The 27,290-nt window shown below is 34.8% G+C and overlaps 1 long non-coding RNA gene across 2 annotated transcripts; it reads right to left on the bottom strand.

Annotated features, from left to right (window-relative positions):
* Positions 1 to 1,922: 1,922 nt before the first annotated feature.
* Positions 1,923 to 26,675, bottom strand: LOC138698261 (uncharacterized). Of its 2 annotated transcripts, XR_011331803.1 has the most exons (4): positions 26,541 to 26,675; positions 26,375 to 26,436; positions 13,980 to 14,103; positions 1,923 to 4,826 (listed from the first exon to the last, which is right to left on the bottom strand). It is a non-coding gene; the product is annotated as an uncharacterized lncRNA (long non-coding RNA). The 2 variants fall into 2 exon arrangements; XR_011331802.1 differs by having other exon boundaries at positions 26,375 to 26,675.
* Positions 26,676 to 27,290: the final 615 nt, after the last annotated feature.

Here is a 27,290-nt window from a genome sequence, read left to right as displayed (position 1 = left end):
TGTAGCTGATTTCAGAGCAGTGTTCACAGTGACAGCACGATAGACTGGTAACTAAGACTTTCGTGATTCGAATCCTGCCTGGGAAGGAAACTTTTTTTTGTTCCTTATTCAAAATTATTCCCAATACTTTTCGATTGCAGCGATATTTTACTACTTAATTTACTTATTATTTCCAGAACATGAATTTTACCAACTTATTTTCTAATGGCTTTCGAAATGGACGTCAGCAGTCGAAACTACAACAATTTCAATAGATTACTCGCTATCTTGCGAATGCGAGCGTGGCATGCGCAGTGGCTCATTTCAGGGACTTTGATTATTCAGTCAGTCTGTTTTTTTTTTGCCACTACTGTAGTACTTCCTGTATGAATGTATATAAGCAGTTTTACTTCGCATTGTACTTACTTAGTTACTACATAAATTCTTGTTTAGTGTGGCTAAGATTGGGGGCATGGAAAGGTAATAAAATTGTCAATGAAGAAGGAGAGTGCCTTTGTCCACTGTGCGGAGAAAAGGACTCCTGAACACATATTTTATTACAGTGTGTCGAACTGGAACATCCGGAAAAAATATCTACCACCCTCGATGCTAAGTCAGAATAGGAGTTCGCTTGCATGTCTTGACCTCGTGGGGAAAAAAGGGAATGGGAACAAAAGACTGGATTGTTCCTCTTGAAGGCGAGACAGATTAGAACTTCAGCTGTTGAAGTTTGTGAGGCGAACTGACGAAGGGATACTCAACTGTACACTTTTATGGCTGTTTAGGTTAGGATATATTATATAATGTGTTTTGTTTGTGCCATTTTTATTTTAATCTGTGTGTTCTTTTGGAGAGTGGGTGGATCTAACTATAGGTGAGGGGGGGTGAAACCTACATAGTAGGATTTGTTTTAGATACAAAGCGCCTACGGTCAGAAGATCCATGCATTGGATTTAAGAGAAAATTATGGTAATACTGTACATCTGTATGTATGATATTACCGGTACTCAATAAATCCATCTATCTACTTAATTACTCATTTACTCACTCAGCCATTTATTTATTTACATAAATTTAAAGCTAAGCTACTTCCTAGTGCAGAATCTCATCTGATATTGCTAGTGTTCAGTTAACTCACAAGCAATAATTCCACGCCAGCTGTTGCGTTTCTCTACAACCTACTATTCATGCAGTATTAGATATTTAATGCTGGAGATTCTGTTACTATTAATTTATGGCCCGTAACCTTGTTCAGGGGAGTTTCCTAGCCGTAAAATGTTATTAGCGTTTACAAAAGTATACAACTTGCAAATACCTTTACTTCTGGAGAATCAGAACAAAATATTAGACATTTTTATTGTGCCGACTGTAATATATCACCTGTGGGAGTTTAGCAGCTTACACCATGTAGACAATTTGTTCACTAAAAAAATTAATTAATAAATTATGCGTCTGACGGATTAGATGTCTACATGGGCCGAAATTGAAGGGTTCAGAGCCATAATGGGCGAAGCGCCATTTATTGAAAATGAAGAAAGCAAGGATTAAAGTTAAGTGAATACCATAGTTTATTGACAATTGACATATCATTTAGCTTTAATATGAATAATTTATGTTACTTGCTTTATGTTTAATTGAAATATGGTAATCACATAAATTGTAACCCTTGTTTTCTCCGTTTTGAATATATGGCGCTTGGCCCACTATGGTACTGAACCCTTCAATTCTTAGGCCCGGCCCAGTTCGTCCAGATCTGAACCAGACCCGAAATTAGCTGATAATTATTATCGGAGCACTGCTTGACCCACGCCCGTGCAGACCTCTACGACAGATGCAATAGAATTGAAGTTCTTGTGTGCAGATATAGACTGTCATGCTAAAATTTGAAAACGTTAAAAGATGATGAAGGTCAAACAACTACTTTAAAACATATTTTAACATAATATTTTAATTATCTTAAGAAAATATATATCACAAAAGATATCACATTATGTATAATTAAACACAATAATTAGCGTAACATTAAAAGTAATGCTGCAATTAAATAGATATGCAACATTTTTACCAATATGGATTCAATTTTTACTTATACTTTTGTTATATGCATGGAAAAATCAGTTTTTTTTTTTTTCGCAAATGATAGCCTCATAATCGTAAGGTAATGAATTGATTTGATTATATTGTTAAAATATATTTTTGCAATAGATTTTGATTTTTAATCAGGGTGAAAATTTCCAAATATGTAGACACAATTTCCTTCTTATCTGAACACAAGTTCACAAAATGGCAATAAATGCTGCATAGGCCTAATTTTTTTTCAAAACTTTTCAATCTATATAATCATGTTATCTTCTTTGATTTTACAGGATGCTCCTTTATCGCGCCATAAATTTTCGAATTGACCAAATATTTTTTCTTTCGTCTGAGAACAATTATTAAAAATAAATATAAAAAAATTTACTTTTTTTCAGGACTGGATTTATATATCTGTAGTAATGTTAAGATTTAAATTCGCTCATGTCTATTTTTTTTTTTAAATCGAATGAAAATTTTCCAAATCTACCTAAACAGTAGTTCTTTCATCTAGACATAGCTTTGCAAAATAACAACCAAATTAAAAATAATTTTTATTTTAAAAAAATATCTTCATCGTATTACAAAAATAATATAGCTGCAGGTCTTGTTCTTCAAATCATAATGAGAAATTTGAAATCTATCCATAATTTTTTGTGCCTAAATATAGTTTCACAATAAATAAATACACCTAAATTTGCTATCCAAAACATTCGACCTATGCCTTCTTATTACTTTCGAAGGTCTAACTTCGTTGCATGTCAAAATAACATTGAACATGTTCATATCTTTCAAGAAACCTTTCCTTCCATCTAAACACACTTTCAGAAAATTACAATTAAATGTACCAATTTTTCCATGACTCGATCTAATTTACTTTCATTTCAGATACAAGTTTTCAAATTATACTCATAATTTTATTCGGAAGAATACCAACGGAATTTTCTTTTAATCTGAGCACCCTTTCACAAAACAAATAAATACAGCACGATTTTCTTTCCAAGAGTTCCATTCTATATTTTTACCCTGCTTTTAAAAGTTTTATTTCACTTTTCCTTCCAAATATATAGAAAAATGTTCATTTCATTTAATCATAGTTCTAGATATTGAAATTAAATACAACATAATTTGATTTAAGAAAGATTCTACCTATATCTTTATATTTAATTGTAAAAACAAAAAAATAATTTTGCTAATGTTATAAGAAAATTTATAAATAGGCCTCTATAGAATACATTTTCTTTTTACCTTGCAGTTTCAAAGACCTATAAAGTTATATTTCACAAAATTTATGACTATCTTCATATTACTTTCAAAAATGTAATTTTGCTGATGTCTACGTTTTTTAAATGCAATGAAAATTTACACATATACAAAATAATATTTTTTTTGCCTCTTTGACAGTTAAATGTAACACAGTTTTAAATTGCACACATATCTAATCTCGTCTTCATTATATTTCAAATTTTTTCTCTACAGCTAGGTTTTCCAAAACACATTCGAATATGTTCAAATATATCAAGAAAAATTTTTTTTTCGTGTAAATAAAGTTTGACAAGAGATAGATGCAGCACAATTTTCTTTCCAAAAATTTGAACTCTATATGACTTCATAGTAATTACTGAAACTCAATTTTGCTTTAGATCTGGGTTTCCAAAGCACATTGAAAATTTCAAAATGTACGGACTGAGTTTTCCTTTTAACCTAATCACTCTTTCGAAAAATAACAATTAAGTACAGCGCATTTTATTTCCAAGAGATCCTATATAGACCTAGGCTATATCTTGATCTAACTTTTAAAGTAATAATTTCACTAGGAATCTTAAATCTCACCGAAAATTTTCAAATCTGGCGACAAAGTTTTTTTGCACAAATTCACAAAGTAAAATTTAAATACAGTACAATTTGTTTTATCGAAAGATGCCCTCTGGATCTTCAATAAATACTTAAGAATTTATTTTCACCAGGATCTTGAATTTTTAAGTCACACTGAAAATTTCCACATCTACCGACAAAGATTTCGCTTCATCTAAACACAATTTCACAAAATGACAATTAAATGCTGCACAATTTGCTTTCCAGAATATTTTATCAATGTCTTCATTGTACTGGGAAGTCATATGACATGCCGTGGCACTCCCAGATCTATCCAATGTGCAAATTTTTATTCTGTATTTGTAATTTTTTGCCTTCACAGTAGGTCCAACATACTGTAAACAACTGTATAGGTAATTGCGTGAAAATTTACAAGTCCACAAAAATACTTCACCAAGAGTCAGTATTACCCGCCTCCATACACCGTTTTTCTCACATTTCGTTACTTTAATAAAAAGCTGTCCTGTTACTTCACATACCATGAGTGGTTCTACATGTGCTGATTTTAAGTGGCTTTTCATATATTCTAGTTTTCCTTCCCAAGAGCAAAGCTGTCCCTCACGTCCTATGAAAGGACATCTGAAAGACTGATGTGGACATACCAGACTATGTTCAGCATGAGAAATCAAATATAATATTTCTTTACACCCTGAACTATGAAACCTGCATTGCAATCTTAGTTTGCTTGCTAAATTCTGAAGAGCAATGTTTTTGGTATTAGTGAGGCTTCCTAAACATGTTGGGCATTTGTCCAGTTTAGGTTTACAGCTGTTGCAGATGTTGTGTCCATTCTCACACATAAAAAATGGAGGTATCATGTATTCCATGCAGACTGGACACTCCAGTTCTGGAAGCAGATCTCTGGCGAGTGTGTCCATATTGTGCGTAGTATTCGGTATCTGAAAACATAAAATAGGACAGATTAATTAAATATCATTTATCATCACTAGAGCTCGGTTGATCGGCAAAATCCCTTTTATTACTGGGTTAAAATATGCCAAATATCAGTGGCGTAGCATGAAATTTTGAGCAAGGGAAGCTAACTCAAGTTGTCTTTCATGCAATATGAGAAAACGTATTACAAAAATACAGTCTTAAAATAAATAGTAGTCAATGTCAAGTAAGCAGTCGAAGATTGGTTGGAACATCGTAAGTAACACCAATAAGGCATGACCTCAAATGATACGTAGTAAAATATGATTTCACAGTTTACACATATGTCTTAACAAATAGACACATATACCTATAACATTAGCTCACTCCCTGTCATACGTAGAGAAATCACAATATTAGTATCATTACGTAAGTATGCGTCTGTCTTTTGGTTGTGTCCTTAATTGACAGCAAGGGAGTCGGTCATTTGTTTTTTAAATCACACTTTTGTTCGTAAGTCAGTCTTGATAATACAATTGTCCTAAAAAAATTCAAGTAAATTAGTGTCAGGAACTGTTATTTCGCTCATTATTTATTATATCAGCCACAATGCACACTAACACTTCAACTGAACACAACTGACGAAAAGGGATAACTCGGAAACTAGTTATTTTAAATGTTAAAGCTAGTTTCTTGCGAGCCTTGCGACTAGAGTAGTTTAGTTAGAAAGGGATGGAAAATCTGCGGGGTGGATTACACAGAAGAAACCAGTCTGCTTGGAAGCTGGTGTGTGCAGGCTTCTTGTTTACTGGTGCATCACAAATCATCCTGAGCTGCCGCATCACAATATTTAACGCGTAAATGTAAATTCTATTAAAATTAATAAATAATTTTCTCCATAAACTGCAGGTTTATTATGAAATTATTATTAACTGGGGAAGCTAAGCTTTTTAGCTTACATTGACGCTACGCCACTGCCAAATATAGATCTGAATGCGTTTCTATGTATTTAAGACTCATAGGGCCAATTTTTATTTAGCCTATTTTGCTTGTTTATGCTCTTATTGCCTATTTTAATAATAAGTGTCTATTTTGCCTTTTTCCCCTCGACAATAAACTGAAAGGTTATTTACTTGTTGTTTTTAAGTAAAAAACTAAAATTTTAATTTCCTCCAATTTATCCTTTACATATGCAAGTTTTAATGGTCACTATAGGGCTACAGCATCTCTCAAGAATACCAGATAATCCAAAATTGCTTTCAATTACAAACCCCATGGTCAAAGACAGATAGGAAGGCCTAGTCAACGAGGAATCCAATAAGATCATCTATAATTTCATGGGAACAGGCCATAATAAGCCTAAATCCAGAATGTCGATAAGAAGAAGAAGAAGAAGAAGAAGAAGAAGAAGAATGGTCACTATACCACAGTTGTAACCTTTGCCGTCTGTCTCTAGTTGTCGATACTGACATTTATTTGTTGATATCGACATTTTCACAGTAGAAACCACCTACTGAATTGAAGCACTTACTAGTACGAATTTGAGTACACGGTAAATACTTCAAGTGAAAAGCATGCTAAGCAAAGATTCGGGGAAAACAAGTGCGATAGCTTAGGATTGTACGAACTATAATTCATTATTGAAGGAGCAATGTCTTCAAGAAATAAAAGAAACTTAACATGCAACAGATACAATTCTAAATGGAATACTAGGCCTAATGAACAAAGAAGTGATTCATAATGTACCGTGTCCCACTCAGAGAGATCGAGAAATAAGTGCTAATTTAAAGTATAAATAATGGTTTTATAACATAATTTTTTGTATAACTTTATGTAAAAACTCTACGAGTTTAGGAGAATGGTCAGTGCAACTCAATGTGTACACCTCGAGCTACCCTGAAGATACCTAAAAGGTACTCAACCTTCTGCCAAGTGTTTCATAACATTTGTGGGGTGATTAGCACAGCTGCATTTATAATAATGTGTTGTCTCAGTTTTTTCAAAGTGTCAACTGTATCACGCTGGTACACAACACTTGTCACAAAGCCCTAGAGGAAGATTAATCGGCGTCAAGTCGGTTGACCTAGGTGGCCAGGCAAGGGTTCTCCTCTTCTGATCAACCTATTTGAAAAGTTTGCATTCAAGAAGCCACGCACTGCTCCATAGTAATGGGGTGGAGCCCAAAGTTGGTGAAAAACCGATTCCGGGATGAGAAGATCAACAACAAAAGTTCTACACATGTCCAGATACACATTCCCCGTGACTGTTGCCTCGATGAAGAAGAATGGTCCAATGACAGAATGTTCTGCTGTATGGCGCCAGGCTTGTCTCCACGATAAACGTTAGTGTGCATGCGCATGAACATGCAAGTGTTTTTAACCCTTCTCCGGGCAACCTACTTTTGTAACGTTGATGTGCAAGGAGGGTCCGTCGGACCCACATGCCATTTTAATACATTGACATAAGGAAATCATTTTATTGTACACAATATTAGTCTTCTTTAATAATGATATTATTATAGTGACCAATGTATCCATGATAATATACATAAATGATATAATTTTAGTATGTTTTTCATGCGATAAAAGAAACATGTTTAGTGTATGATCTACAATTTGTTTTTACTTTCGTCGTAAATCTCACACAGATTTACACAAATTTTAGATTTTCTAATTTCTAGCACACACACACACTCCCACACGTCATTACTCTCACACACTCACACATCATCACTCTCATACATCATCACTCTCACGTGCTCACACGTTATCACTCACACTCTCACATCATCACTCTCACACACTCACACGTCATCACTCATCATCATTCTTACAGTTTTTACACACACGGGTCACTTCACTGTTCTCATTACACACAGACTGGCCACAATTGTCACAGCTTTGATTTTGTTTGCGACTTTTTTCATACTGGTACATATGACACCTTTTAGTGCTCTCCTGTGGTTGGAGCGCAGTTGACGGAGAGGCCTACTAGCTCTTGGCAGGAAAGGAGCAATGGTCATTACAGTTTTTTCTGAAATCCTACTCTAGGTCTTCTTTCAATTTGAGGTTGGATGAGACTTTCAGCAACAGCTACAAGGAACAACCTCCTATTGTTCTGTTTTCCAAGATTCCACGAAGGATGAAGGCTCATCCACACAACAAATGCAGTAATTCCACATACTGTACATCTAAAAGATTCATAAAAATGCAAATGGCCAGCGATTTGTACGTCTCTTGCACGCATATGCATTTACTAATGATCGAGTGTGTCAGTATCTCCTTTTGTGCTATTACAGTGAAGAATACTTTGTGGTTTCTTTTCTTCTTCCGAAATGGTTTGTATGTGGTGCATTGCAGAAAGAACAACAACTGCCTAATTTGGTTTTGGTACATTGAAACCAATGTTACATATTTTGTAAATCCGAAGATGGATGAACACTTTGGCCGTCTTTTGTTTGGCTGAAACTCAGGAGAGATGAATATACATATTTTTTGTGTACTGTTCCAACTAAGGTGAGCCATTACTGAGAAGATTCTCAGCAAGTTCTTTGTCAGTAAAGTAGTTATCGCAGGTTACATTTCTGTTTGTTCTTTGATAAGACAGTGTTTCTACAACCCTTTGACCTACTTCAGAGTGTACCCTTACACAGTTTTCTTTTGCGGTGTATGGAAGACCATTTAGGGGATAGAAGGTTTTGGAGTCACAAGCCCACCATACTTTCATGCCATATTTGTCAGGTTTTGATGGCATGTATTCCTTGAAAGGACATCTACCACGGAATGGAATAATTTGCCCATCACCCGTTATATCAGTACAAGGAATATAGGCCTAATATTTTTTTAAAATTCGAATTAACATTTTCCCAGACATCTATAACCAGGGCAAACGTATCCTTCTCACGGCAAATGGATCTTGTTGTTTTGTCATCAAAGCAAGTAAACGCTAGCAAAGATTTGAATCTCTTGAGACCCATTGTCGCTCTAAATACTGGAACACCATACAAGCTGCTCCATGGAATGTCATAATTAGTGTAATTTGCTTTGAGGTGTCCTGCAGTTACTAGTAGACCGAAAAGTGGCCGCAATTCAGTGTCGTTACAACACTTCCATGGGTGTGCAACATTTCGTTCTAAATATAGCCGCTCAGACTCATGATTATTTATCTATGTCACTTATAACTGAATCAGTATAAAGATTGAAGGCATCAATAGATTTCCCAGGTGAAAGAGTGACTTTATTTATTGACCCTTTGATAATATTGTGAGCCCTAGCTCGGCCTGTCGGAAAAGGCTGAGAGTTCCACGTGGTGCCATCTTTACCAAAGAAATTAGCAGTTTTAACGAATGCTTCCCCCCATATCCTAGTTCTAGACGGTCAACACTAACCTCTTGTGGATCACATTGGTGATAACTGCTTTTCTCATCGATAGATAGATCCTCATCATGAGGGGTTTCAGGGTCATATTGTGGCTCTAAATGATGATTACTAACTTCTGATGCTTCACTCTGATCATCAGATTTGCTATTATCGGCGTTATCGTCTGGATCGTAGCTAGAATCATCTTTTCTTAGGTCAGGTTCTATTAGCAAATCCTGACTGGATTCTTCACACAAGTACTTACGTTGAGTCTGTCAGAATATTTGACCTAATTACAACTCTTCAGTATAACAGCATAACTAAGATGCATTCAAATATACTGTAACATTTAAAGACCGTACCTTTGTTTCTTTGACTTTCTTCAGCTTTTCCATAATAATTACTCCTATATAAAAATAAAGTAAAGGTGAGAGATTGTCACTCTTTCTATTATAAACTACACCGTATTATGGCTAGCATAACTTCACAATGACTTATTTATATTTATTATAATGCATAATTGGTCCATTTTTTTAAATTTCATTGTTGTTGAGCTTCGGAAATAATTTTGCCAACATTCCATTGCCGTCAGATTATCACTGAATGGTTTCAAAGCGTAAAACATCGTTACGAAGTGAGAAAAACCAATAAAATATACTATGGTCCAATAGACCCTGCATGCCCAGTTAACACTTTAAAGAAGTAAAAGTGTTCTAGAACATTTCCGCAAAATACTACAATCTTTTCCTTCTCCCTAACTATAAAAGACACAGAAATTAACAAAGTCATGAAATTTAAAGTAGGTAGAAATTATAGTTTTAATTTTATTCACAAAAATAGTAGTGCCAGGGCCCAACGGACCCTGGTTGCCCGGAGAAGGGTTAAACCATTGGTGCATAAACTTGGACAGTTTCTGCATCTTGTCAACGATATCTTCATCTGATTTTAAATGGTGAGCACTTATTTCTCGATCCCTCTAAGCGGGACACGGTGTATAATAGTAAAATAAACTGTTCATAACTTTAAAGGCTAGGATTTTAATGCAGATAAACAGGATACAAATGCAATAATGACTAGAGTCCTCTGTTTGGTTACCTAAAGCTTCCAAGCAACCTGCAACATACTGGTACATACCGTGTAGGTAGGTAGGTATGTATGTATTATAGCTTAACGACATCTAATGCTACTTAGTTCAGCTCTGCTGTTCAGTGAACATACGAAAACAAAACAAAGCTAGGCGGTTGGAAATGAATGCCACCATAGAAGAATATGATAGCAAGCACATCATTAGGAAAGCACATCCATAATTTGTTTTATTTTAAGTTTATACTGGCATTAATATTTTTTAATTTGTTGATTCCAAATTTTAATCAAATCTAAAGTTATCTACATGCATTTTACTTATTGCAAAAATCAGGAATAGACAAATTTCGGACGCCAGGAAGCCATGGCGACTAAAACATCATTTTATGTGGAAAGACGTCTATTTCTTTCATGTCACTACGACTAATATATGTTAACAAAAGCAAATTCGAATACGATTTTTAAATTAATATCGTTACATTTGTTGCGCATTTCAAAATATTATCGTACGTTGCTTCAGAGCGTCTCTGAGAGTGTTTGCACAGCATAGATATTTAATATTGTTAACACACAGTACCGCAGTGTGTGGGAAGACTGCTTGGTTCACTGCAGCGTGAACTGTTGACTCGCAACTTGCTCTCTGTATGCACCTAGTATGATCGATGTACACCTAACTTATGTTCAAAGTAACCAAACGCAGAACTCTAATAATACCTTATAAATGTTTTAAACGCACAATAAATATGGGAAATGCCTGTTATTATTCGGTTGAGAAGCTTTTGTCATCTAGTCTGCTGTCAAAAAATCTGAAAGTTAGAATTTATAAAACAGTTATATTACCGGTTGTTCTATATGGTTGTGAAGCTTGGACTCTCACTTTGAGAGAGGAACAGAGATTAAGGGTGTTTGAGAATAAGGTTCTTAGGAAAATATTTGGGGCCAAGAGGGATGAAGTTACAGGAGAATGGAGAAAGTTACACAACGCAGAGCTGTATGCATTGTATTCTTCACCTGACATAATTAGGGACATTAAATCCAGACGTTTGAGATGGGCAGGGCATGTAGCACGTATGGGCGAATCCAGAAATGCATATAGAGTGTTAGTTGGGAGGCCGGCGGGAAAAAGACCTTTGGGGAGGCCGAGATGTAGATGGGAAGATAATATTAAAATGGATTTGAGGGAGGTGTAATATGATGGTAGAGACTGGATTAATCTTGCTCAGGATAGGGATCAATGGCGGGTTTATGTGAGGGCAGTAATGAACCTCCGGGTTCCTTAAAAGCCAGTAAGTAAGTAAGCAAATGTTTTAAAAATGCAACAAGAATTAGAAAATGTGCACTTATGAACAGTAAAAATAGGTTCTCTATTTCCGACATTTTTCATACGAGTATAGAATAATCATGCGTTAATTTTGCATATAATTTTCTATAAAAATTATTAAATGTTTTCCTGTTAATTTCAAATGGTATGTTACCTTTAAATGGCTATTTTGAATGGATATTTCTATATATTTTTTTTAAATTCAGATTTGTATTACTTTTAGACACAATTGCAATAGTATACAGAAGAAAAAAACAAGTGTAAATTTTCAGACGTAGAAAACTGACGATTTTCATCCAACAATGTCTTATAGATTGGAAAACTCCTCACCACAAAGACAGACACCGTAGGACCAAACTTAACCTAAAAAATGTCTAGAATATGTAACATGAAATTAATTTCGTGGTCCAGGTTTACAGAGAAATCACATCCTGAGAGGACGTCAGCAATTCAACAAAGGATACTGCGCCCAAAATTCTTTGGCAATACTTCATTCATTTTTCCGTCACATTTTCCCTCACTTTACCTTCAACTTTCCCATATCCAAAGCTTTTATCGAAGTAAGCAGGAATCCGAAATTAGATGTGATTTACCATAATTTGCTTTTGATTTGTAAGTCCCTAAGCAGCTTCTGTACAGTTTTAATTGTAATGGTATCATTTCTCGATCGCACTGTGGTAGGCATGCTACATTAAAATTATCGTTACCTCATTTTATGTGTGCATTTCTTGTTGAGAGTTCCTATAAGATAGATAAAAAAATTTCCCTCAAATAACAAAAATGCGTTTTGCTTCAAAATTCAAACAAATAATATCAATACTCTATAAAACATTCAGAAATGCAGAAGAAATGCAAAATAGGCTACCGGTAAAATACAGTTTCTCACAAAATTGGCAAAAAAAATGCAAAATTCCGTATATTATCGCGTAATTCACACAACTTTTCCCAGAATGTTTGGCCGAAAAACACTACGAGGAATTATGAGAGTTATTTTCTAGAGGGGTGTATAAAGTAATCTAAATATAATTCGTTAATTCAATTTCATTATGGATGCTGGCTCTAAATCCTGGATTCTTTTATCTGGTCGGGAAAGTGAGTAATATTGAAGACATACTCGTACATAAATAAATATACAAGACAAAAAGAATACATTAAATTACTACGAATAACTTCAAGAATATTCCAATTTCAAATAAAGACATGTAACATACCTAAATTTCTTTAAAACAGTCGAATCACATGACCTTTCATGTTTTCTCTAACCTCCCTACCCTTCACTCTGCTGGCAACACTTTCATTGGTACCATCACTGTTTTCAGACGTGTGTATATAATTTAGATAACACATTATATTGTACAGACAAGACATGTCAAACTCAATTGAAGGGGAAAGTATGACGTCAATCTCACTCCAAAACTTTCAGACACGACTGACGTCCATCCATCACACTCAACAAAAAATTTGCATCTGCTTGTTTGTTTACTTGGTTATTTAACGACGCTGTATCAACTACGAGGTTATTTAGCGTCGATGGAATTGGTGATAGCGAAATGATATTTGGCGAGATGAGGCCGAGAATTTGCCATAGATTACCTGACATTTGCCTTACGGTTGGGGTAAACCTCGGAAAAACCCAACCAGGTAATCTGCCCAAGCGGGAATCGAACCCGCGCCCGAGCGCAACTCCGGATCGGCAGGCAAGCACCTAAGCCGGTGGCTATTTTTGCATCTGAAAGTAGTCTCATCTAAGATATGTACAGACGAAATATCTCCCAATTGACCAAAAATGGACTTGATTCCCTTGTGCTCTGAACGTCCCAGCTACTAGCATCAGCGACTAATCATTTGCTATTGAAAACTGTTGCGGAAGGACGAATTCTTTCTGTGATTGTTAGAATAACAGACAGTCGACACTGTGAGTTGTACCATATTTTGAATGCACACAGCATTGTTGGTTGTATAGAACTATCTATAAATGTTGATTGTGGTGTGCCTGTACTGAATGTACTACGCATGTTATAAATATTTTGTTTAAACTTTATTTCATTCGTTATATTTTGTGAACAGAATAAATAAACTGTAATGTTAAAAATAGCGTATCATTATCTTAACTGCAAAACCTCGTAACTCGTATGAAAACACTTTCAAAACGCGCAAGAAGTGAAAATCGACATCCGAGCGAGTTATGAGGTTTTGGAGTTAAGGTAACAATAGGGCTATATAGAATAAATAAAACTTTAAAATTAATGTGAATTAAAGTTCATTAAATTCATTAGTTTGCTTTATATCAAGTAAATGAGCAATTTATTCAGCAATAGTTAAGAATTTTAAAAGTAACTATTTCATTAAAACTGAGGGGGGGGGGGCTAGAACCGCCTCTCGCCACTGGACTAGCCCAGCTGATGGAGTATACTTACGTATAGTCAAGTAATCTTTGGCTACAAGGTACCGCGTTGAAGTTTTTCCTTCTTCATCACCACCAACCTGGTACTATGGTAACTCGATTCCCGTTATGCTTCTCTCCTCGCCAGCCTTGTACTTCTGTAATCAGAACGGAAATGGAAGCTATTCATTATCTCTTCGGTAATAAAACCAGCTTCCTGCAGTAAGCTCGTTCACGCGTAGAAAGCTTACCAGTGAGAGTCAGGAAGCCAGTGTTTATGCAGAGCAGTGTTGTCAGGTTCAGTAAAGGAAATTTCTCCCCAAACATTTAAAAATTTACCGCTTTACTATGTACTCTTACTGTGCAACAACGTTTTTCATTCTTTTTAAATTTTGAAGTTCTTGAAGGTAGCATTCTACAGTACCTGGCCACATTATTATAATCACTCACATTTTTCTTATTACTTATTTGTTCCTCATTTCACCTCTAATGGGATTTTTTGCAGAATTCACATGACATAGGCTATTTATAAACAATATTAAGCAAAATTACAAAGATTAACGACAATATTAATTCAAGAATATTGTTCAATAACCACTCTTTACACATTTTTCAGAAATTTCAGTATTTCGTACGTCCACCTTTAGCATCAATTACGGCTTGAATTCTCTTTGGCATGCTTGCAATACAGGTCTGTATTACTTCCTAGATCCTCTCATTGTGATACCAAACATTTATCAGCCTTTCATTAAGTTAAACTTTGGTTACTTATATAAACTATTAATTAAAAAAAACATCTTGTAATGTGTATGAATTATGTAACAAATTGAAAAAGACCATTTTACAAAAAGAAGAAATTAAGAATAGACAAGAGTGCAATTTGGTTGATTGACTCACCAGAGCGATTCCAGATGTTTGATCTGTACTCCTGCGTGACATGATGTTATATTTTTATTATGCTATTTCACCCAACCGCTTATTCTCACAACCCTGTTAAGACAGTCTTTTTACAATTAGTGAAAGAAGACATACTTACGTAAAAGATAGGCATCTGCTACACTATTACTGTGTAATAATTCACAACTCATTCGACAACCTAGCACTCACATGTAAGAGTATGATGTATTCAATATTTTCATCATAGCGATAACTAATATGGCAAGCATTACATGAAGTAATCAGTTTTGAGTTATTATTAAAGTAACGAGTATATGTCCTAAACTACCTTAGAAGTACACAGATTCTTACATCTCCACAGTTGGTAAACTTATACAAAAAATTAACTGTGTAGCGAAATTGAAGCTTGTTCCCCGAGTTGGAGAAACGATTTGAGTGCACAAGTTACTTTCATGGTCCAGATTCCAGAAGGATGACAACTCAACTACTCTCTCAAAGTAAACGCTGTTGTTTCTTAATGCACCATTAAGGGTCATTTTCTCTAAATCAAATTAAACTTTGCATAAATAAACCCGTTCAACTTTAGTATTTAGTTTAAAAGTGCTTCCATTTTCTCCATAAATTTCTAGCACTCTTTCAATTAAAACGACAGCCCACCCGTTTAAAGTTGTGTTGGCTACACTGAAGGAACTGCTCAACAATAAGCTCGATTGGAACTGGCCAATGAGAGCCAGTTAAACCGATGGCGCGTCATTTAGCTTCAGCATGCCAGATTTAATGCTATAATCCTTGGATATAATCAAAGTGAATGAAGAACAAATGCAACGGTGTACTAGTTTCACAGATAGGCCTAAATAATTATTTTATACCCATGTGAAGTGTTGTGTAGCATCATTCATTCCATTATATCCTTCAATTTCTTGGAAAACATTCTCGATTCAATTTTTCTCTGATAGATTAGATCGTATAATAACATTAATAACACATGTCTTGTGACATCTGCTTTATCTTATGGAACATATGGATCCATTTTAATATATAAATTAATTTCCTTTACCAATATTCCTTTCGCATGAATTTCAAGGAAATAACTTCAGACTTTTGACGAGTTCGGTAACCCATCAAATTAGGTCTACCTCATGTCGCACATGACATAAAAAAGTGACTTAACTCGAAAAACGTGATTTTTTAGGAGAGCGAAAAAATTGAAAACGTACAAATAAAAGATATATTATGCTCATTTTAAAAATCAAGAAAATAATGTTACTACGAAAAATATTTTTATTGACATTTAGAGAGTAATTTTATACTATATTTTTTTCAAGCATTGTTTTGATGGAAGGCACAGTAGGGGTTTAACCCTTTCTAACCCAAATTAAATTTACAAGCAATCCATGTTGAAACAAATAGCTGTATTAGGACCAATTCAGTGACCAAGTTACGGGAGTGGCAACATTTGAAACAAAACTATATTGATGAAAATGTATTGAAATAGAAGTTATCCAGCAAAATTTACCTTCATATGTAACACACAAGTATATAAATGCTATAAAGTTAATTATTGCCATATGGTATCTATAGGTAAGAAAGGGTTAATTGGAATAAGTTTGAGTTGTGCCATTTTATGTAACTATGGAAACTAAATTTATTTCATATTTTGACGTCGTTATTATAGTAATAATGATAATAACAGTGCCAAATAATTGTAAAAATTATTGATGTACTAACTAATTTTGTTATTGTCATTGTTATATTTGTTGGTTACAGGAATAAGAAACGAATTTCTTAATTATTTCATTTTACTCGAATAGAAGTAGGGTAAACCATACAGTTATTGGCCACTTAAGGAAAGTTTTGTGTTTGAAAGTCGAGGATTTCAGTGCATTATATTGTAAGAAGGAACTGTTTGTGCATCTGTAATTGTCAATTATTTCTCTATTCAAATCACTGTTACACAAATGGATTCAATAATACTGTGTGATACTAGTGGCCAAATAATATTAATATGTATGAAATTATAGTTATTGGCCACTTCTTGACAGTTATTGGCCACTGACTGTATAGTTATTGGCCACTTCACAATTGTCAACTGTAACAGACATTTATTTTTGTTTTGGCTGCAAATATTATTTTAAACTCTTGCTATTATTTCTATTAGTTATTTACATATGCATTGCACTGCCCTAACATCAGTTTTATGTAAAATATAAATCCACATGTCTCTTTGCTCTGTAGGCCCTTATGTATATGTTGCTAGTTTATCAAGTTCAAGGAAATCATCATTGTTCGAACTACCCTTAAGATCCATTGTGTTATGTGAATCTTCTTCTTCATAAAAATGAGTGACATAGGGAGATATCACCATCTTTTTCAGGAATATGTTGTCTGTGTTTACGTGAAATATAATTTACATAAAATACAGTACTTTTTTACAATCTTCACATCAAATTTCATTGAAAGCTTCTTGCAAATGTCACAAATTGGACTTCATTCATTTTGCAATTCTCTTAAAAGTGTTCGTTTTGTCGTTTGTGTTTTCTCTTTTCTTTCTTTCGCAACTTCACGTTTTCTCTTTCATTTTTCTTTTCTTGGACAACTTTCTGTTCGCACTTCTTTCTGTGCATATCCTGTAGCTCAGTGATACTATCGAAAATGGCAATCTTTCGATATCATGTTTGCCTTCTCTTTTAGGTATCTCTGGCCAAACCAGAGACTTTCCGATTGATGTATTCTTGATTCTTTTGAGCATGGAAGCTATTTCCTTACTTATGTTCTTTTTACTTCGTTACTTAACGACGCTCTATCAACAACGATGTTATTTAGCGTCGATGGGATTGGTGATAGCGAGATGATATTTGGCAAGATGAGGCCAAGGATTCCCCATGGATTACCTGACATTTCCCTTACAGTTGGGGAAAACCTCGGAAAAAACCCAACCAGAAATCGAACCCGCGCCCGAACGCAACTCCAGATCGGCAGGCAAGCGTCTTAACTGACAGAGCTACGCCGGTGGCTCTCACTTACATTTATGTTACCACAACCAGAATGTTATAATAACTACTACAACCTGCATTCACACTTGTTAATGTACAATGGTGAGTCGGCCACTGGCGTAGTTCAGTCGACTGAGGCACTTGCCTGCCGATCCAGACTTGTGCCCTAGCATGGGTTTGTTCCCGCTTGAGATTATCATTTGGTTGAGTTTTTCCGAGGTTTTCCCCAACTGTAAGGAGAATGTGAGGTAACCTATGGCGAATCCTGGGTCTCATCTCATCAAATACCATCTCGCTATCACCAATCGCATCGACGCAGAATAACCTAGTAGTTAATACAGCGTTGTTAAATAACCAACAAAAAATACAAAATATAAAAAATTACCATGGAGAGTCAGATTCCGGGGTTCATCTCTTGCATTTTATAATAGGTGTAATTGTCAATATTGTCAGCCAAAACTTCTTATTGAATACAGAGTTGTTTCCGATCTCTGATAACGAATTTGAATGACGTCATGTGCGTCAGGAATCACACCGACAGCTGAATTGCAGCGAGAGGTGACAGACCAGTAGTGAGTGATTTCATAGTCAGAGTGCACAGTGTATCACAGTAGCAATGCCCAAGAAAATTTAACCTTTCTGGGAGGTGTACATAACAACTCTTTCCAATGCCAAGTACAGTTACATGAAAATCATAGGAGCCTGCAAAAACGTGGTTTTATTATTTCCAAGAAAGACAACTTATGTGTACTTAATAAGACTCGCAAAGCTCGGATGGGATTAATTCCAGAGTGGAAAAAGCAAGCAAATCCACCCCCCCCCGTCACAAGTCGTCGCACCCCACGAGCTGATACAAATTAATTCCATTCGAGCTTCACCAATCTTATTAAGTATACAGAAGATGCCTTTCTTGGAAATAACGAAATCTTGTTTATTACAAGCTTCTTTTATTTTTACTTAAGTGTACTTGGCACCGGAAAGAGTTGTTATGTACCCCTCACAAAAAGGTTCGATTTTCTTGGGAATTTCTGCTGTGAGTCGCCGTGCACTCTGACTATGAGATCACTCACTACTGGTCTGTCACCTCGTGCTACAATTCAGCTGACGCACATGATGTTATTCAAATTCATTTCAGAGATCGGAAACATCCCCGTAGATTTGATTGCATCCACTGTTCGATATGAAATGACGTTTTCAGAACACTCATTATCAATTTCCTCCTAAGCTATAAGATTCAAATCACTTTTCCGTTTTATCATTCGTTATTTTGATATTTAGGGTTCCCTTAGGAACACCGTCTTTTTAGCAATGACTCTAAGTGAAGTCCTGTGAGTTTCCAATTCTTCCAATGTTACCTTCATCGCCTTTGGCTTATAGTCAGCCCAATTTGGAATCTTAAAAATAACCTAACCAGGGTATAAAATAAACAAGAATAGTTATTGGCCACCCATTAAGACAGTTATTGGCCACGTGGCTAATAACTATGCACACACTTAATGGACTCAAAATAAAAATACTAGTGAAATAGTGGCATTTAATAAGTTAAATGAAGGAAAATAATTGCTTTTTTAAATTATTTTAAAATTACAGTTATTGGCCGGGGTGGCCAATAACTGAAAAATGCGTTATAATTAAACAGTTATTAGCCAGTAAATTTTCAAAATTTGGGGATTGTTTTTGATTACGTTATATAAGTGTAAAGTGATAATAGAGACGTACTTACCTCATAATTGGAATAATAATGAATACCAATTAAAAGAAACAGTAATTATAACGACTCAACCACAACACAGTTCTTAAGAATTTCACAAGAAACCAAAGCCTGGGAACGTGTGTTTTGCAAAAACATCTTTTTCATCTCACAGTGCTACCTGTTGCGGAAAATTAGAGAAACTACCAAATAAGAAAACATGCTGCTACAATCTGGCAAAATATTAATTAATTATTTGCACATCCTGTCTTATTATAACACATCAAAGTTCAAGTGGCCAATAACTGTAAGGTGGCCAATAACTGTATGGTTTACCCTACTTAGACATAAATTATCAAATTTATGCAAACAATAATTGAGAAATGTTAAAAAATCACTTTTTAAACATTTATGTTACTCAATTTGATCATTTTTTTATAATTGAACACTGAAATGTAATTTTTTTATGCTTTGGAGATATGATTAGAGCCTATGAGAGTCATAATGTCAGATTAAGGACTTTCATTTTTCTTTGATGTGCTTGATTCAATTTGCATGAACGTTTTTGTTGCTCAGATGACATTTCTTTGGTCATCGATTTTTTTTTTTTTTTGAGAACACTTAAGTCTTCATTTTTCTCCCCACATGATTTACCATACGCATCTTTCGTTTTGGAAAATTCTCTTGGCTTGAAGACGATGAGGGTATGTTTTCCACGATTTTGCAGACTGGGTGCTTTTTTGTTATTTACTCCGTTTTGCAGGTCATTATTTTTTTATTTTTCACTACTAACCCCTTCCATTGTTACATTCAGAATCCTGTCCGTCTCCTCTAGGTGTAGTGTGAACATAATTTGGCTCACTTGATGATTCAGATGATACGGAATATGAAGTAGTCTGCGAAGAACAGTCGAAATCTGGGTCAGCATTTGAATCATCTATATCTCCATCAAACGAACTCTTAACCAAAAATTCATAACGTTCTACTTTTTTTACTTTAATGTAATTCCGAAGTTAGCTTCGGTTTGCATTCCGAATGTTTTCCACGCTTTATCATCACCTTTTCTTTTCATCACTACACCTCTACGTTTATCTCTTCTATCTAGAGCTGCTCTCATTATCAAGATTAGCACGTATGACATTCTCAGATTTCTAATTGTCTTCCTTCATTAAATAAAATTTCTTCAGTCTCTAATCTCCTATCCTCACAGAAGTTATCATCATTTGCTTCTTTGCCTTTCTTGATTTCCAGTTCCTCTGTATAGTTTGTTCCTATTCCCGTTCTTAAGATAATTCTAGACAGAGCTGCTTATACCAGAAGAATTTCTATAGGTATCATTGTTAACTCTGAAATAATATCCATATTCATAAATCAATTTAGAACAACTTGCTATCAACTTTACGTATTATGTGACCTCATTCAATGAAAGTGAGGACAGAAAATTAGTTCATCACTATTGACAAAATTCCCATTCAACTCTCGCACGAATAATTCTAGACTCTATAACCAAACTTGAACATAATATTTATTATCTTCTATTTCATAAAAAATTTCAATAAGTTCATCCATTTTCTAATGGCATTACTATTTTCTAATTTTATTTTATATTGAAGTAGCCTATAATATTATCAGTTGAAGCTAACCTTTTTACTAGAAAAATCACAGATATTAATATGTTAATGAAGTTTAACACGAATACTGGTTTAAACCTACACGGCAGAAAGTTTGTTTGAACCCCGTTTAAACTTGATAGTTTAAACTAACGTGGGGAAAATTATTTTTAGTTTAAACTCAGGCTTAAACCAGCATAAAATAAACCCAAGGTTAAACTCATTTGGAGAAAATGGCCCTTAAAGTAAGTTTTCACATCTTTAGTTAAAATGGGCAGTTAATTTTTAGGTAATTCTTCAGAAAAGTATGCACTGGTAAACACGTGCATTTACTTTTCGCTTGCAAATACTTTTTTTGGCCGATCGTGTTTTTAACAACCTTACTCATGTTGTTGGTCAGCCTTGTAAGTTAAACTTACAACCAGTGTTGCCAACTCATAAATTGTATCCCCGTCAGTCTAACACCTGAAAATCCGTCAGAATCAGCCAAAATTAAAAAAAAAAAAAGGCCCACTCAATATATCTATATACAAATAAAGGAAAATATTAACGCAACTTGCTTACCAATCTTGATTAAAATAATAATAATTCATCCACATCATCTGCCTCTAGTTCTGCAGTTGATGTGCTGGGTTGGTCTACGCTCCCCCAGAAATGAAACAATTAAAAATGACAGCAGCTAAAAAAAAAAGTCAAAAGACGATGCAAATTGTAATTTCCGCCAGAAAATCCGTCACTCGTCAAAACCATTCTTTTCCCGTCCGCTACATTGAAATTCCGTCAGTTTTGACGGAATTTTCGTTCAGTTGGCAACACTGCTTACAACACACGGGCGGTAATCGAATAAATCAAATCAACTTTTATACTATCAGTATCGCGCATCACTATGTGTTATGAGCAGACATCGGATTCTAGGACAAATGTCTATTTTGTTTCTTTAGGAGAAAAGTAAAAATAATAATTAATATTTGTGTTTCATGGAAATTGAAAGGTATTCAAAGAGTTTTATAGTGCCCTAAAATGGTTATTAGAGCCTAATTTGTTAATATTCGCCTAAAAATGCCTAACTCACTGTAAAGTTTCGCATTTTACTCTTACTTTTTATAATTTATACATGCATTCACTGCGAAATTTAAGGCATTTAAAAAGTGGAAAGTTTGCTTCACACTGGCCATGAAACCATTGATAAAGGAAACTAAATGTTTTGAATGTCACGACACTCGCAATAGATTTCACCGAATTTAACATGTTTGGAGGCATAAATGCCGACAAAGAACCAACCTTAGTTTTGAAGCAGGCAACAATCACAACATGTGCTGCTACCGATTCAGAGATATACTATACTATAAAAATGACTGTTTTCGGTCTGAAACCGATTAGCTGTACTGCCCTTCAGAGTGTCATAAAATCACAATTTTTGGAGAAAGAGTGTTTTTGAAATATTTATGAAAAGTCGTAAAACAGCGAATTAGTAGGGTAAACCGTTACAAAATATTTAAAAGAATGGCCCTCCTAGTGTTAACACTACCAGGAAATGCAACAATAAGTGGAACTTTGTATTTTTGTCCAATTGAATCTCAATAACAACGGTTCATTTGAATGCTCGTTAACAGTTGCTCTTTCCCTCACCTTATTTGTGTTGAGAAGTTTTGAGCGGTAGGACGTTTTCCTGTGAAGTTTAACGCGATAATGCCGAAAAATATAAGCGCAAAATCTACATTGATCCGGCAATGGCTAACAGAATATTCAGAATTCACTTATGATGGAAAAATAATATTCTGCAAGATTTGTAGCAAACAGGTATGTAACAATAGTTGAAATATATAAATTCTATTAATTTTAATGAGTAGGCCTATAATATTTATACATTGACTGAGCTATCCTGAGGTATAATTCTTTTTAAGACCACTACACTTTAACCTTTTAAATTCCGATAGTTAAAGTATTTGCAGGTCATTAAAATTTTGATTGTTCGAACCCACTAACTTTGTGATAGAAATACGGCAATACAACAATTAGGATTTTATTTTAATTCAGTTTACTTTACATTTTTAGATTTCGCAAGAAAAGAAGTGCCACCTAAAGCAGCATGTGCAAGGAGCGGCTCATAAGGCTAAAGCTCAGCAGAAAAATCAACTGCAACAAACTTTACTAACACAGCCTACTTCATCCAATCTCAGCAGCAATTTCTATGCTGATTTAACCAGAGCGTTTGTTGCTGCTAACATTCCCTGGAATGCAATTGAAAATCCGGTTTTAAGACAGTTTTTACAAAAATACTGCAAACAAAATATCCCATCTGAGTCGACCCTAAGAAAAAATTACTTAGACAGAATATACAATGAAACTTTAGCTTCCATTCGGGAGGATATAGGTGATTCTTACATATGGGTCTCTGTGGATGAAACCTCACATCCTATGAATAGGTATATAGCAAATATGGTAGTAGGAAAACTTAGTCCTGATGGACCTTCGATTCCACACCTCGCATGTGTTAAGGAACTTTCGAAAGTGAATAGCCAAGCCATTGCTTATTTTGTAAATAAAGGCCTACAGTCTTTATACTCAGGTAATATAGACGATTCTAAAGTTCTGTTGTTTTGTACTGATGCTGCCTCATACATGGTTGCTGCAGCTCCACTTCTTAAAACATTTTATCCTAACCTCGCGCATGTAACCTGTCTAGCACATGGCCTTCACAGGGTTTCTGAAACAATCCGGAATGAATTTCCTCTTATCAATTCGTTTATTTCTAACACAAAAAAATGTTTTTGTAAAGCCCCATCCAGGATTTCAATATTCAGAGAGAACTTTCCAGATATCTCACTCCCACCTCAGCCGGTTGTTACACGATGGGGAACCTGGATTCAGTCAGTGGTGTATTATTCTAAGTATTTTAAAGAAGTGGTCACAGTTATTGATAAATTACCTGAAACTGATAATGCAGCGTGTGTGAAAGCAGTGAAAGATTGTCTGAATGACTCACGAGTGAAAAACGATATTGCCTACATAACATCAAACTTTTCTTTCATACCTGCAAGCATTGAACAATTAGAACGTGAAAAACAATCTCTTTGTAGCCAAATAGCAATAGTAAAGGAAGCTCAAGTGAACATACATTCTGCTTTGGGCGAAACTGGGAAAAAAAGTTAAAAATAAGTGGGACAACGTATTAAATAAGAATGTAGGATTTTCATTGTTGGAAAAAGTATCAAGAGTGATATCGGGGGAAAGTGTAAATGTTCCAGTAAGTATTGATGTTTCTATTGTACCTAATTTAAAATTTGCGCCTCTCACATCAGTTTCGGTTGAAAGAAGTTTTTCTGCTTTCAAAATGATTCTCAGTGACAAAAGGCAGAGGTTAACTGTAGAGAATTTAGAAAAAATTCTGGTGGTGTACTGTGCAGATAATTATAATAAAGTCTGAGCATGGAACTGAATTTCAGTAACTTAAAATGAGTAATCTTGATATCAATAATCATTATTTCATTAGTTTCAATATATTAAATTTGTGCAGCTCTGTTTATAAATATAATATAGTATTATTTTTTAATGTTTAAACATACTTTTTTGTGCGTATTTTAGTGTATAACTAAAAATTTCAGTGAAAGAAATAAGTATGATACCTTGATGTGCCTAAAATGCCTATTTTCATTAAAATAGAGCCTAATTTTATAAATTTTGAGCTTATTTTAGGCGCCTAAAACTGCAATTTTTAGTGCCTAAAAATCCGATGTCTAGTTATGAGATAACCAAATGTCTTATTACACTTGTACTCTTTCTAAATTAATTCATTGGAGTGTAGATTTGTAAGAAAACAGGAATTAATATAGATAAGACGTAAGCGTGAAAACCGAAAACCATGTCTGACGACTTCCGGTCGTTGCTCTGAGCGCCACTCGTGAGGTCGTGGCTGAACGCGAAAACATTCATGGAGTAAAATACGTATGCAGTTAATTTACACTGGTCACTGGTGTATAATTAACGTGTCACCTACAAACATTTTCTATATGCTATTTATTTATATTGATTTACTGTGTCACCTATATACTTCTTTGAAGACAAAACTAAACTTTCTACAATTTATTTTATTACAATATTTTCACAATCGCCGCCGATTAATAACAAATAAATAATACCTGTCGACAAATACGAATAATAACAAATGAATGACACCTATCGGCAAATAACAAATGGCGATCACACATGAAAATGTTAGCATCCAAAAACAATTTCAATTTAAAATGATTAATAATATTTTTTAAAGATCGTCCAAAAATAGTATGCAATACATGTGTTACAATAAGATGCTTTTACATAATAATCTCTACTTTGCCGACAGGTCCAGGACGAATTACTGGAAAGTCAAAAAATTTCAGTTCACATTACGCTAATTCGTTTATATCCGCACAATATATTAAACAATTCTACATTACACTGAGTGTACATGCGCGATTATTCTCAACGGACTAATTACGCTTTCCCCATCCATCGCCCAAGGCCGAAATACTTGTGGTGGGAGAACGTGCAACAGTGCTTCACTTCTGATCACTATTTCAATATTTAACAAAAATTAACAATCATGTAACGAGAGGATATGATGGTCATGCTATAGAAGTAACTTGCGTCGTTTGGGTTATCCAAGCGTGACTAATACAACAGAATACGCAACGGGACTAGGAGCGTTTCCGAACAGGGACAGTGACATTTTCCTTAGAGTTAGAGCCCAGTTTAGGTGTGTGGGTGTGTATGAATCGAAAAAAAAATATCGTATAAACATGCGTCCTATTCTCAATATTTTCTAGCCCCTAATTTTCAACAGCGAGTTTTCGTAAGGGTTAGTTTTGGTTTGTTCAGGCTTTTGGTAGGCCTTACATATACGCTTTTTGGTAGATAGGTACACAGATAGCTTTGCCCTGAACAGAAGAATGGAATGCTTTCCCGTGTAGTGTAACGTGTTTTCACGTGAAAATATCAGAAAAAAATCATCGGTCGGGTATAAAAAAAAATGAAGGTGCGTACTTGCAGCGGGTTTATAGCTTTCTCAGTGATCGCATCATATCTCTGAAGTGGTGTGCCCAATTTTGAAGTTATTTGCAATGATTTAAGTACTTTTTTTCTCACTTGCTTGGTGCGTAGCGGGATCGAAGTTTGTGATTCTCCTAAATGCAATTACTATGTAAGCTTAAATTATGAACAAAAAAAAAAAACTTTACCATATTTTGTATATATTACTTACCAGTGGTGGCTGTACAGTGAACAGGAGAGTTGATCACCTGGCAAAGGAACTGGTTACACCACCTAGAAACCAATCGTATAGCCAATCGTCGTGTGTTTTTACATGATACAGTAGCATGACGAAATGTATAGAAAAAATTCACTGATTTCCTCCTCAATATACTAACCACACCCGAAACTAGGTTCTGTATTCGTAATGTTCGTAACTGTCACGAACTGCTCTACGCTGGTGAAGCAATTCTTCGTTGCTGCTCTGTTGGTGTCGAATGATATGATAAGGAGCTACAGTCGACAGTATTGCAACCTTGAGAAGTACTGCCTCAGAATTTCCGTCGTGACGTAGCGCTGCAAGGTTAGCGGAGGGGGAAACGCAGCGCATGTTAATACTAATGGAATTCTTGCATATTATGTTGTGGTGAAGTTTCTGGTAATTTTGTTATGGCAAGGGGCTTTTTTTATATTCAGAGGGACATTTGATTGTGCTTAAAAACAGTCTCTTTACTGTTCATTCATTCATTCATTCAATTCATTCATTCATTCATTCATTCATTCATTCATTTCTGTCCAAGGCATAGGCGGAGTTATGGGGGGGGGCACTGCCACCCCCCAAACATGTCTGACCTTTTTTCTATTAACATTAGAAAATATTGAATTCAAAAGATTTTCCTTGCTTTTGTTTATGATTAAGTTTCTGTGCTCAAATTGACGAATTAATGTCTTCAGATCATGTGTCTGGATTATAATATTTATTTTAAATTTCTAAATGTATAACAATTTGTATACCTCATTTGAGGAATGGAAGCACTGTAATGTTTCTTTTGTAACAGCCTGTACTCATGTGTTAGAAGTCTGCAGATGTTCAGGTCGCCACTGGGAGAAATATGAATAACATACTGCAGAATAATGCAGAAAAAAGA

Source organism: Periplaneta americana, chromosome 4 (assembly GCF_040183065.1).
Source record: "Periplaneta americana isolate PAMFEO1 chromosome 4, P.americana_PAMFEO1_priV1, whole genome shotgun sequence".
In the NCBI taxonomy this organism is placed as follows: Eukaryota; Metazoa; Arthropoda; class Insecta; order Blattodea; family Blattidae; genus Periplaneta; species Periplaneta americana.
Note: the sequence above shows the minus strand (reverse complement) of the source record. Positions and strands in the feature narration are given on the sequence as shown.